This window comes from Scomber scombrus, chromosome 6 (genome assembly GCF_963691925.1).
Source record: "Scomber scombrus chromosome 6, fScoSco1.1, whole genome shotgun sequence".
Lineage (NCBI taxonomy): Eukaryota > Metazoa > Chordata > Actinopteri > Scombriformes > Scombridae > Scomber > Scomber scombrus.
The window spans coordinates 10,568,328-10,581,563 of record NC_084975.1 but is presented as its reverse complement, the minus strand read 5'-3'; the positions used below and the strand labels follow the sequence as shown (position 1 = coordinate 10,581,563).

Genomic DNA, 13,236 nt, shown 5'->3' with positions numbered 1-13,236 from the left:
GTTTCTCCCTCTACCCATCATGCTCAGGGGCAGCCGACTGGAGCTGATTTACGTAGTGTTTGCACAGGGTTAGTGCTCACCATTCTGGAGGAAATTAAATGTTCAAGTTGCAGCACTGGCAGGATTCATGTTACCTAAAATAGTTGTGTTATTCTGGGAAGATCTTTTTCAATATCACTTGTTTGAATTGAGAGGGTTCATATTGTGCTCATCTGTGGGTTTAAACAATTACCTTCTATATAAAAACTGCATACTTCCTGCCTGCCTTAGTAATTTGTCTTAAGCAAGCAGCTTACTGAGTATTCAAATATCATATTTATACATCTCTGATCATTTGTTTGGTTCAGCTTCTGGTACTGTGTGTGTGTATACTTGTTAGAGTCAAACTTTGATTATTGGCAAGTGTCTGGTTAGATCAATACTCAAGTGAGGGGATTCTGCAGATTTGCATATTATTTGTATTCCTGTAATATTATATCCATATCTAACCTTCTCATTCTTTGGATACTGTGAGGTTGTTTTCATGGATGGAAAAACATATGCATTCATTAAAGGAATATTGGTCATTTTACCTCATTTATTTCAATTTCCTTTACTTCTGGACAGTCCAGTGTTATTAGATGGTGCTGTACTGCACTGACTGTAAGATTGTGATTAATTATGGATGTTGCCCTTAATACCTTTTGTCATTTTCTAAACAATTTGACCTTGTGATATTAATTAGGTTATTTTAAAAGAAAAAAATACCCTTTTTACTTGATTACCTGGATGGCAATGTATGTATTTCTCAAGGGGTTCCATTCACCTAATTTTTGTGCTCCTCTGATTTGATCATTTACTCAGCTACAGTATGTCTAGATTAGGAAGTGTTGCTTGTTTATGTACCTGAAGAAGGTCATGTATATAATTATATCAACAGTAAGTGGGACAGTGTGTGAGACAGCAAGAAGTCTTATCATTGTTTTCCTATGGCTGCTCCAATAAACAAACGTATCCACTCTATGCAAATTGGCATCCAGTTTATCTTAGTTATTTTTTTACTTATATAGTTTTTTTCTTTTATTGAAATCTGAGACCTAGGTTAGATTAACCAATTTTTTTCTGCACTGAATTAAGAACTGTCTTAGAATATGCAGTGATATCTGAGATAAAGTGGATTTTGCTTCATTAAAAAAATCTTTACTTAAATAATATTATCTTATCTCACTGTTAATGTCTAGTTCTCATGTGCTTGCACCTGGTGAGCCTTTTTTAAAAATGTTTTAGCAAGAATAACATTTGGAAGAGGCAAGTATCAGATACTATCACTGGCTGTACTCCTGCTCTCTGTCTCTTCTCGTCTGCAGCTTATTGCTCATTGGCCCGTAACAGGCTTCTGATGGCAGGCCATGAACATGATGAGATCACTTATTGGTATCACTGCTCTCATCATCTCTTTAACCTCACAGAAGAATACAAGACTTGAGGGAGGTGTAAAAAGCCGATGAAGTCTCAATATTCACTGACATGACATTTTCAATATCTGGGATTTATTAACTGGGACCTATGTGCTGTCAGAGAGCTCAGGTTAACCTCATTTAACCTGCAGTAAGTCATAATTCAGACCTCAACGAGCACATGCACACATGCAAGCGCAAACATGTAGACACACACACTGTTCTGTTCTCATTTCTCTCAACCATCACTCAAATATATAAGAACATATTTACCATTAAGTAAACTAGCAAGGCTAAAGAGGATGAGATTGGCTTACACCAAGAATAATAAAACTAGATACATTAATAATGTTTTTTCTTTCACTGGAGGCATTTGAAAAGCAATTCCTATCCTTAAGAAAAAAGGTCAAATCTTTTAAATAAAATGTTTTTTATTACAGTGAATAACACCTTTATGAGGGCGGCATCTGCTGAGTGTAGACAAACAGATGGCTTCAGAGACATCAGTGCATGTTTTATTAATAAATCTGACTGCCCAGTTACAGCATTAGAAGAAAAATGGCTGCATAATGCATAGCCCTGCTCGCCTCCGGAGCACGATGTCTGAGCTACATTCCCGATCGATTCCGACAGCCTCTGAACTGGAAAATGATTATCAAGAACAAATGGCATCCTGGAAAACACAGATGAAAGAAACCAATTTGTTTAAAAAAAAAAAAATCCACAATGGAAAGATGCCTTTAAATCCTCTTTGTAAGTTTTTTTTAAATTAAAAAATATTGTTTTCAAGCTAAAAAGAACTGCAGATGTAAATTCCTTAACTGCTTAACCTGCTTGTGTAACTAATGTGTGATTTGAATATAATGACACACCCAAACATAGCAGGTGTTCAACTAAGCAAAGCATCTATATTTGTCTGTCAGGAAATGAATTGTACGCACACACACAAAAAACTTTACCTTAGCACTGTCAAACAATATGACCTATAAAAAGAAAATCCAAACTTAGATGGCTGCCAACTTTGAGGACTTTCATCTACTCAGTCAGTATTAGTGCTACTCCCTGTTAATCTTTCATGCTGACAAGATTTTTTTCTGAGTTGCTCAATACCTCATAACACATGACGTCAGCTCAGAAAATAAACCAAAATCAGAACAAGAACACATCTCTGTCAGAACTGGACCAATCCCAGATCGTTACACAACAGTCTGGACAACTAGCCCCGACCATGATTACTCATGTCATCTTTGGGAATGAGCGTGAAATTGACAGAGACCTACTTTTTCCCAAATGGGGTATAAAACACCCAGGCTCTCTATCTGAAATCTTTTATTGTCACAATGAACACAGAAAGCTTTTCTTCCCCCCCCTTTCTTTCACCAGCTAAATGCTGCTTTCATGGATGCTGTTCTTGTGCCAAGTTTTTCCCTCAGCTTTCAAGTCTGTATAACACTTGTAAACTGTATGACAGCAGGGCGCTTATCATTATGCAATTATGGCACTTATGCTGTTCAGCACATTCATGAGTTGCTCTGTTGGTTTCTTTTTTGTATTTTTTTTTTAGTTACACATTAAGCTAAGTGTGCTGTATTAATGTAATCTCTTGATTCAGGAGATACTCGGGCGATTTACTTGTTATCAGCAAGAACAGTAGTCTACTTCTTTATTAAATATTTCAATAACCAAACGTTCACTTGTTTTACTGTTGGGATGTTTATCCTTGCATGCAGACTACATTAATACTGAATCTAAGCCTGAATAGCAGCAGTTATGCATCTGTCTGGTTGCCGCAGTGCTATAAATAGTCCCTTGCTGCCCCTGTAGGAGAGGCTGAAGTGTGGTAGGCCAGCAGGTCAAGCAGCCACATACGGGGGCTCTCATATGTCTTGTAACAGTTGTGTTATTTCTGCATTCGGGCCCCTGGCAGCAGCAGCAGCAGCATCATCTCAGGTAAGTGTATGCGTGTGTGCATGTGTGTGTGTGCGTGTGTGTGTGTGTGTGTGTGTGTGTGTGTGTGTGTGTGTGTGTGTGTGTGTGTGTGTGTGTGTGTGTGAAGACAGCTGAGCCAGAACCAAGCCCGACATCTAAGATCTGCAGGCCAAAAGTCCTTTAAGTCAGTCAACATGCCACTAAGTCAGTCAGTCAAGTAGAATCATCCTTGACTGTCTAATAGCTCAAATTCAGTCATCCAGCTCAACCCCACCTTAAAAAACAAAACAAAACAAAAACCACGCCCATTGTGTCTGTGTGTTTGCAGACGGCCTGAGTGAGGATCCCTCCCATTTGTGAACCGGTGGGAGTGTGACATCACCCCCCCACCCCCTCTCCTCTTTCTCCCATCCCTCCCTCCCCACTTCAATGCATCTGACCAATCAGCGCCTAGGAAGATCAAGTCACGTGAGAATCCCCCAGTCTTGGTTACCATGACAACGAGCACTGGTCCAGGCAGCATCTTGCTGTGGTGAGAAGAGGGGGGAAGAAGGAGGGAGGAGAGACAGAAAGAGAAGGGGAAAAAGGAGGGAGGAAAACAGAGAGAGAACAAACCCAGCCAGAGGAACACCTCTTCCCTCAGTACAGTAAGTATTTAACCTTTATTATCCCCTTTCATCAGCTTCGTCATGGGTGAATGAATGAAGGCTGCACACAGCCCATTGTCATCTGTATTTGATATGGCAGATGCCTTTGAAGATTTCGGGGACAACATCATGTGCATTTCCTTTGTTATGTTGGGAATGTGTGCAGCCAGTCTCAGCTCAGGTAGACGATCCTTTGTGTGCATGCTTCAGTCAGCTCCCCCTGCTCCTCAGTGAATGGCTAATGTCAAACCTCAGTGGTGAACAGAGGCATGGTGGGAACCAAGGTGCTCAGTGCGATTAGGAATGGTTTCATAATGGGGCGAAATGGAACACTGTCAGCAAGCCTGTCTGCTCTTGACTCCTAATCTACGATCAGTCTCTTTTTTCTCCAGTTCTACTCCTCTCCTCCAACTCTGTCTCGCCTTTTCTCTATCCCATTTTCACACAACCAGACTTGGTTGACATCCTGCATCCCCCTGTGGTTTGTTTAATTAGCAAATCTGTGCAAACCAACTAGGGCAGCTTGTTCTGATTGGAGTCCTTGTATGTGGAATGTCCTTGTGATGGTGGAAACAGTAAGCTTTCCTGCATGTCAAGTCTTCTCACATTCAAAATGTTGCTGTTTTGAATTAGGATGGGTTTGAACCTCAAATAGTATTCTGCCACCATGAGATCTGAGAGATGTGGTGTAACGTTAATGTTTTCAGTTTTATAAGAAAGGGCTGCATTTTTATTATGCACATAATCTTAATTGCAGAAATGTTTTGTTTTGCTGGTCAACTCAGTGACTAACTTTGTTGTTAAGTCCTTGTTTGAGTCACAAGAAGTTATAAAGCTATTATGCACTTACAGAGTCATGCAACAATATAGACCCCAAGTTGAATGTGTTTCACTGCCATAAAAGAAAGCATTACGTTATACTTATAATGAACATTTAATAGAGGAAGTTGTTTTTGAGGTGCACTAATGATTATTTCATTTTCAAAGACAGGCATAACCAGTACTCATTTAAGGCAAAAAAAAAAGCTTCACAGCTGAACCTAACCTTGTTTTTGACTTCATATTATGTATAATTCTACACATGCTGTTTTTTTTCCTCCTCACTTTTATTTTTATTTTTTACAAATATAAAGGTAGAACAGCTGTTTTCACTGAGGACTTATTACATCACTTGTCTGTTGAATGAATAAACAAATATACAGCGATAGTACTGATCCTTCCACGTGGCTGTATTCAAGTTGAAGTTTACACAGTATCTTTGCAAAGGATTACAAGTGCCTTGTGTCTCTGGGTGTTTTAAAAACCAGCCACACAGGTCTATCTGTCCAGTGACAGGAAGGGGTCCGCCTCACTGGATGCTTGAGAAGGAGATTTTGTAATGTGCACAGAGCTGATAGTGGCAGAGGGGTCCCTCCTCCCAGCACAGACTCGCAAGAGCTCAGCATTGCATTGTACTAAAATTATAGATAAAAGTCTAATTCTGAGCAAAGTGGATGAACATCATCTCAAATAATCACATTTTGAGATTGAACTGTTCTTGCTGGCCTTCTTTGGCAATGGCACATCTGAAGCAGCAGTGACTTGATTAGTTCAATGGGCCTGCATGTCATTGACCTTTCCATTGAAGCAGCCAGCACACTAAGGATAATCATTACAGCTTTAATAGGTTCTTTTGATTTGCAGCCTGGATTGCTGGTTGTCAATGTATACAATATGTTTTTGTAGTGTGAGTTGAGGTCTTGGATTGTGATAGGATTAAAACAGAACCAGCAGTGTATCAGTGATGCATATTTCTGTCCGTGGGCAGCAGCCAAAGACTCACTATACTGTTTTCCATGCAATGTCTTGCCATTTGAAAGCGATTGTTTGAAACTTATAATTTTCCCAAGTTGTAATCTTACGTGGTTTTCCACTAAGGCAAACTTCAGCCCCTCTCAAACCACTGCACAATCCATGTCTATGCTCTGTTAGAAAACAAACAAAAGGGCTCTGGAATTCAGTGGGAATTATATTTTTCACGATTCCATACAGGGAAAAGACATTTCCAGAAACAACAGACTTATTGAGACTGAGGAAGTACAACTATTACTTTATGTCATGCAACCAATTAAAAGAATTATCCCACCATTCAATGCTCGCTGTATTTTATTACTACAAAAACTTCTGGGTGTCACAAATACTGTGCTCACTGAATTACTCTGATAACACAATTAAACTAATTATCATCTCTGTAGTTTAAGGAGCACATAGCCTATTCAGCCCTTGTCACAGTTTTGTGTCTTTCATGTATTAACAGATTACAATCAATGATAATACACCAGAGGAACAAACTGTGGCTAAACTACTGTAGAATATTTGACTGAACACACACACACATATACTTTTGGTTTTTATTACTCTGGTGTGTGAAATGAGTAAATTGATAACAACCAGGCTCTGCTTTATGGCTATCGATGAACATCCCTCTGAAAGTCTGTCAAGTTGAGTCAGTATTTACCTAAGGTGCATAATCAAACACGAAGTATGTCAGAGCACTTTACTTTGATAGAGATTTCAATAAAAAATCTCTGCAATCTTGCTATCTTATAAAACCACAGCCCCGCTCTCCAACTTGCATAAAGTAATATTGCTACTGACACCATGTGAAGGCAGCAGCACTGCTGCGTCACGTTGTACAGACCAATCGGATTAAAGTGAGTTAAAACACGTAGATTCACTCCAAAGAGTAGCGGGGGGTTTTTGACCTTATACCGTCAAATAATTACAGGTGAATGCCAACATGACCACATTCGCGACAAAAAAAAACTGCTGTCTAGTTTTGTAGGCATAAAGGACTTTGGAATTAATTAGCATCCAGCATTTCGTTAACGTGTTATTGTTTATAGCGTTAAGCTCTTCCCCTCCTTGTCGCTGTAGTGGTTTCGACCGATCCCTCTCTGTCAGTTTCAAGTTGCGCCTTCTCCTCCGCTGTGTGGCTGGCTGCCCTGGCCTTAAACAAGCTCTTACTCACTAAAAAAATAGAGGTGAGAGGATTGTGGATTGTACGTGGAAATCTGGATCTACAAACGGACATGGATTCATTCCCGCTATCTAAGAGTGGATTATAAACACACAGCATTCAAAGGTAAGATGAGATACTGCACCGGATCGCTTGACAAACACGGTGCAATTTTTGAACGTTTCCCCTCGCTCCGCGGACTGCACCTCTGCACGTTTGGGAATTTTAACAGAGCCAACCGACGATTGAACCGCAAGGTCCCTGCAGTAAATCACTCAGATTTATCTGCATATTACATGCGCATTGCTCTAGTGCTGCATCAGTGCTCGTCTGCCAACAACCGTGTTTGATGCAGTTTAGCTCTCAGCCGGTTGCTGGTCGGATGGGACAGGGGTCTACAGCCTGTGGAATGTGGTGTATGGTGGCATTTGTTCACTACAGATCACCTACAGTCACATATCTGTTGTCTGTGTAGGCTTATTTCCTGAATTATGTTATGGATAAATAGCCGAATTGGCGCCATTGAACTGCCAAATGAGGATTTGCCTTTTTCACGTTGCTTGACATGAGTTTTCCCAACTTGCTTTGACAGCATGCTTTTGTAATAATACAATTACAACTGAACTGGAAAAAGACTAATAACAGTAGAGGATACCTGTTGTTATGGAGGTGTTCTATGTACGTGATATACTGATATTTCACCCATGTTGTATGTATTTGCTGCTTAATAATACATAAGAATAAGGAGTCATGTGTTTGCAACCACTGAAGTGCATACTATTTATATCTGCTATGCAAATACAACACTAGAGGCATTGTAACACATTAAAGACAGTGTGACCTTGACAGTTTTATGAGTTTTTTCCCTTCATTGTATTCATTAAGGAGGAAAACCTGGATTAGTCACTCATTTAGCAGCTTGTTTTCCTAATATCATCTAAAACTGATCTATGTATGTGTAGAAGACAAGCAGGAGGATGTTGTTGCATGAAGAGTTTGAGGTCTGAGTTGTTGTTGGTCCTGTATTTGTTCACATTATAGACCAACACCTGAGTCTTTTGTGTTTTAGAAGAAGGCTCCTCTTGGCTCGCTCTGATAAATACTTTCATTTAAATGCGTCTGTTTTTGGTCTTGTTGACTGAGAGCACAGTGACCTAAGCGATAATAACAATACCATATTACTCCAGTTGACCCAGATTGGGCCATACATCAACACACGGAAAAGAGTCAGCCTGCCCTGTGGCAGCTAAATGGAGCAGTAAGATCCTGACCTGACGAGCATTTTCTCTGGACAAAGACTCTTACTCTGTCTCAGTTGAGTGACGGAACATTTGTTCTATTGATCCGTGATATTGACCTTTTGTTTCTTCTTGTATTTCATCCAACTCCTTTTGGGTTGTTGTAGCTTCAGTGCTAGACTTTGGACGTCCTTTGGAGGTCACACAGGGTGGTGCTGTGCAGGCAAACGTTAATTGGGATGTACTGCCTCTCAGTGTTATCATAACTTACTGCTTCCCTCTCAAGAGATCAGGATGTGAGGCAGAGAAGGAGGAGGATGTTTGCCTGGTGTCTGACTCAGCATAAGAACCTGAAAACACTGCAGTCTGGCTTTCTGGAGAGAAACTGGATCAAGGCATCTGTCCGTAGATGGGTTGTTAATTTGGTTGAATGTGTTGTTCAGTCCTATGATTTGTAGTTTTGTGGAACCGATTGCATCGTATTCAATAGGCATAAAACATTTTAAAACAGTTTCCTCCTCCATCTGTCCTATCATTACATGGCACTTACTAACTTTCAATTTTGTATTTTGGGGTGTCTAACCCCAGATAACCCTTTAGGTTATGTTAGGTTTGGTTCTAGTTGTGCGCAAACCTCTACATGTACTTGCAGTTTATTTATAAATGAAAAAACTGCTCTTTTTCCACATTACTTAATTTTTCTTATAGTCCAATACACCTCTGTATTACATCCAGCCCTAACATCCAGTTTCAGGTGAAGAAAAGTCATGTTACAGAGACAAGACAGCATCAAAAACAGTCATTTTCTCTTAACATAGTTACCTCATGCTTCATCCTGCAGCTGCTGAAACTGTACAGCATAAAAAGAATGAAGCTGATTTGGTGATTTTGTCAATACAGTAATGCCATCTTCTGCGTGCATTGTGCACAGAGGGGAAACTGTAGAGGAAAAAGGTGAGTCTGAGTCACTTGACCTCTCAGTGGATGTCTCTCAGAGGGAGAGAGTGAGTTCCTGCCTAGCTCTGACCCCCCACAGCTGTGCAAAGTGCAGTGGATTTGGAAACATTGCTTAGATGAAAAGGACAGAGGGAAGGAAGTCCTCTGAAGGCTGCTCCTGCTGTGTCATGAGCGACTGGATGGATCCCAACTGTCAGTTTTTTTGCCCAGAGGTCCGTTGCTCTGATTGTTTCATCACAAGCTCCCGTTTATGTCCTATAAACTTCAGCACGCACGTGAGAGCTGACTAGTCTGCAGTGCGCCCTTAAAAGGATAGATGCCTGTAACCAGATGCTGATGGCATGCAGTGAAGTGTTTGAAGGTTGTGTTCTGCAGCAGGCACCTATCATAAGGAAATCTTTATATTGAAGGAAAATGACTGTGTTACCCTTTTAACTGTGTCCTGGATGAGGTCATGATGATTAGAGTATTCCTGAGTATTGAGTCAGACAGACATTGTAAAAGCAAACAGCCTGATAAAAACCATTGAGATATCATTAGGTTATTATGACTTTCTTTAGTAGAATAAAATATCCAAAAAAGCTCTAAAATATAAACTCAGGCTTCTGTCAAACTATAATTCTCACCCTGTTTTTTAAGATTTTGATGAAATATATCTCTCACAGTTCTAATACCAATTAACCAGTAAAGTGTTGAACTTGTAAACACAGTATTATGCAGGTCAGATTTGGAGAACCATAGTTAGTTGATGATGTGTGTTTGATTTACAAGTTTGGCTCAGTTCCATTTGCTTTGGTGATTTCTTAAAGCTCTGGTTTAAAGACTTACATCTCGGCAGTTTCTCCTACCTAGCGGGTCAGAAGTAGGTCAGTATGACGAATGCATTCCTGAGGTCGGGCCAATGAGACCGTTTACATTTTGCCAGTTTGCTGACCCTTGAACACTGTTTAGCAGAGCTACACGAGCTTGCTTGTGTGTGCATATGTGTGTGTACGAATGGCGTTGTTTATCTCGGGCTAAATAAGTAGGATTGAAAACACACGTGTACAAAGCACTCATAAAAAAAAGATTGGTTTCAAGGTAAGCATTATCAAACTGTTTTTATTGTGTGGTTGTAAAATAGTGTTGTGAGTGGTGAGTGATTAATTGTATATAATACGTGATACCTCTCACGTATCAAGTTATTCCCATGAAATTCTAATAAACACTTGTGAGACAGTATCCATTTTATTGTAGGCCAATGGTCATGCTAAATAAAATTTTGCATTCATGTGCTATGAGTTTTACTCTCCTCAGCCTCGTTATTAGTAAACTGACAAAGTTAGCAAACTTAGCAAGTAGCCGAGCATAGTGGAGCATTTAGGAGCTAAAAGAGTCAGATATTTTTGTTGTTAAAGGTTGGTGGAGACCAACACTATGTAAAAAGTAGTGTGAATATTGCATTTAGATTCAAGAAATGGATAGAAATACAACACTTCTTGAATGCTAATGGTGTTCTGTGTCAACTACATGTATAAGTAGGCAGTTCTTTGCTAGCACATTAGGCAAGGCAAGGCAAGGCAGTTTTATTTATATAGCGCATTTCATACACAGTGGCAACTCAATGTGCTTTACATAAAACAAACATTTAACAGAAAAAAAAACATGGAATTTGAGAAATAAAAATAAAACCCAATCATAGTAAACACATACATACACCCCCCCCCACACACACACACACACACTAATAATAAAAACAAAGTACAGAAACATAGAAAGAGAGAGAAATAAAATACATTAGCCTGAACTATCTCTGTTTATGAACATAGAGTATAGTTAATTTCGAGTAAACCATAGAGGTTTTAACGCTACACTGTAAATTAGATAAACTTACTCTGCTGCATTTTTCATTCATTCAGATTTACATGCAAGTTTCTTAAGGTTTTCTTGTTTAATTTGTATGCTAAAAAACTGGCTATTGGCTACCAGTGAAAGTGTGGTTGCAGCACTACAGAACTGTACGAATTGGAAGACTCATATATGGAACATTTACCTGTATTTAATATGAATACCTTTTCACTTTAGCTGCATTTATAAATTTAGTTTAAATTAAATTTCTTATGCACTTGCATACATAAAAAACAAAATGATGTTCCCCAAAAAGCACATCCTAGGACAAAACACATTGTATAACAATACAAAATATAAATAAAATTCCAGAATAAATGGTTATATTAGGAATAAAAACAGGAAACATGGGGGAGAGAGGGGGTGTGTGACATGGAACTGTGGTTTCTGGCTGGAATTGAACAGGAGATATTGTTGTTACATGGGTGTTTTAACCCCCAGGTTACCAAGACGTCCCACATTTTTGCTCTTTAGGTTTCTCAGGTCTTTACTCTGACCATTACCACACCAAATTTTGCTCTATCCAACCATCTTTTCATCAACTCATGTACTTCACATGATTTAAGCACTGCTGACATGTGTTTTCATCACCATACATAAACTTAACATCTGTAACATCTAAATCTTTACATCTAACCATTCACCTTTGCAGAAGGGGCCCCCACTGACAAAGACCTTTGTAACTCAAATATAACCTTTGGTCATGTGACTTTTATCACATTAGTCTCATGCTTAGTGGTTGAAGTTGCCTTTATTTTTCTTTCTAGTCTGAAATTAATCCCTGCCTGTTGTAGTGTGAACTCTGCAAACTCTGTCGACTCGGATCTACATGATTTGTAAACCATGTCTCTTTATTTTAAGAGATGAGAGAGCAATAGCACCCTGGGGTGTTACCGAGTAGGAGGCTGGTGTAGCCTGATAGGTTTGGGCCATACGGCACACAGTCAGGTTTTATTTTGACACAGCTTTATATACTAGAACATATATTTACCTTTTCTTGTTTCTAACAGCTTGTCTTCTGTAAGTATCAGGCTTCAGGAAGCGTCTAACAGCTGCTGAGCCTATAGTTGTTAACCTTTTTCCCAAGTCGGGCCCTTTCACTCCGAGAAACCACTCATCCCTCCAAGGACCACATCATATTTCACATTCACTGTCTGGTTCTGTGTGGGGGAGCCCTGGAGCCTTGTTACCTGCTTATCTGGACAAGAAACAAATTCTTCTCTGGCAGGTCTGATGGAGAAACAAGCCTAATCCTTTTTCCAAGATTTTTATCAGTGGTAATTAAGGCTTTGTTTTTTTACTGATCGGTTTTGGCTATATTGAATCTAAGCCTGATTCTTCATTTTACATCAGCTGTCACACAGGTGTTGTAGTGTTGTAAACGGAGAGCACAGTTTGTGGCAGGATGCAGCAGTGTACTCTGGCATACCTGTGGCTAAAATGTCACAAATCACAAATTGGAAAACAAAAGCAGTCCAACATCCACTTTTAATGTCTGCAATGTAAGCATTTTGCAAGGTGGTAGCAACAGAGCTGCATTCAGTACTGCCAATTTGATACAGCACCTAAAAAATGAACGCTCAAACAGAATACAGTGAGTTCACTCAGATGACTCAGGCAAAGGCTGTACTGAAGCAATCAAACAATACTTGTAAAAGGAGAGACATTTTTTCAACATGAGTATTATAGAGTAGTTAATGGAATTCATTGCTTTGGATGATCAGCCCATCTCTGTGGTAGAGATGCAGGTTTTCGCCATCTTCTGGAGCTTTTGGAGGCACAGTAAGCCATCTCCAAACTTCCACCTTAAGGAACAGCTTGGATACAGGCACTTTTTTTCTTAATGCATTACAGAGCTATTCAGTTGTCATGCATGTACATTGGATTGATTTGAATTAGTTTGCATTGTGCAGTATCAGGTAGGGATTCGGTACCAGCAGATCTTAAATGACTCAGATCAGGATCAGGGAAAAAAACCCTGATCAGGACATCCTTAGTAAAAACTGACACAGACACTCAAATCTCTTCTCTCTGTCTAGGAGTAACCAGCAGTGGGCCCCAGCTACCCTTCTGCTTCTTCTTTTTGGCTGTGCAGTCTTATCTCAGTCTTAGTATAAAAACATGAAACTGATGGACTAGTGATG

General features: G+C 39.6%; 1 protein-coding gene across 1 annotated transcript in view; it reads left to right on the top strand.

Moving 5' to 3' along the window:
- The first annotated feature begins 7,011 nt into the window (after nt 1–7,011).
- Nucleotides 7,012–13,236, top strand: part of mical3a (microtubule associated monooxygenase, calponin and LIM domain containing 3a) — a 70,257-nt gene continuing 64,032 nt past the window's right edge. The window contains exon 1 of the mRNA XM_062420136.1: nt 7,012–7,136. The gene's annotated coding sequence lies outside the window, so the exon portion shown is untranslated. The remainder of the gene's footprint in view (nt 7,137–13,236) is intronic.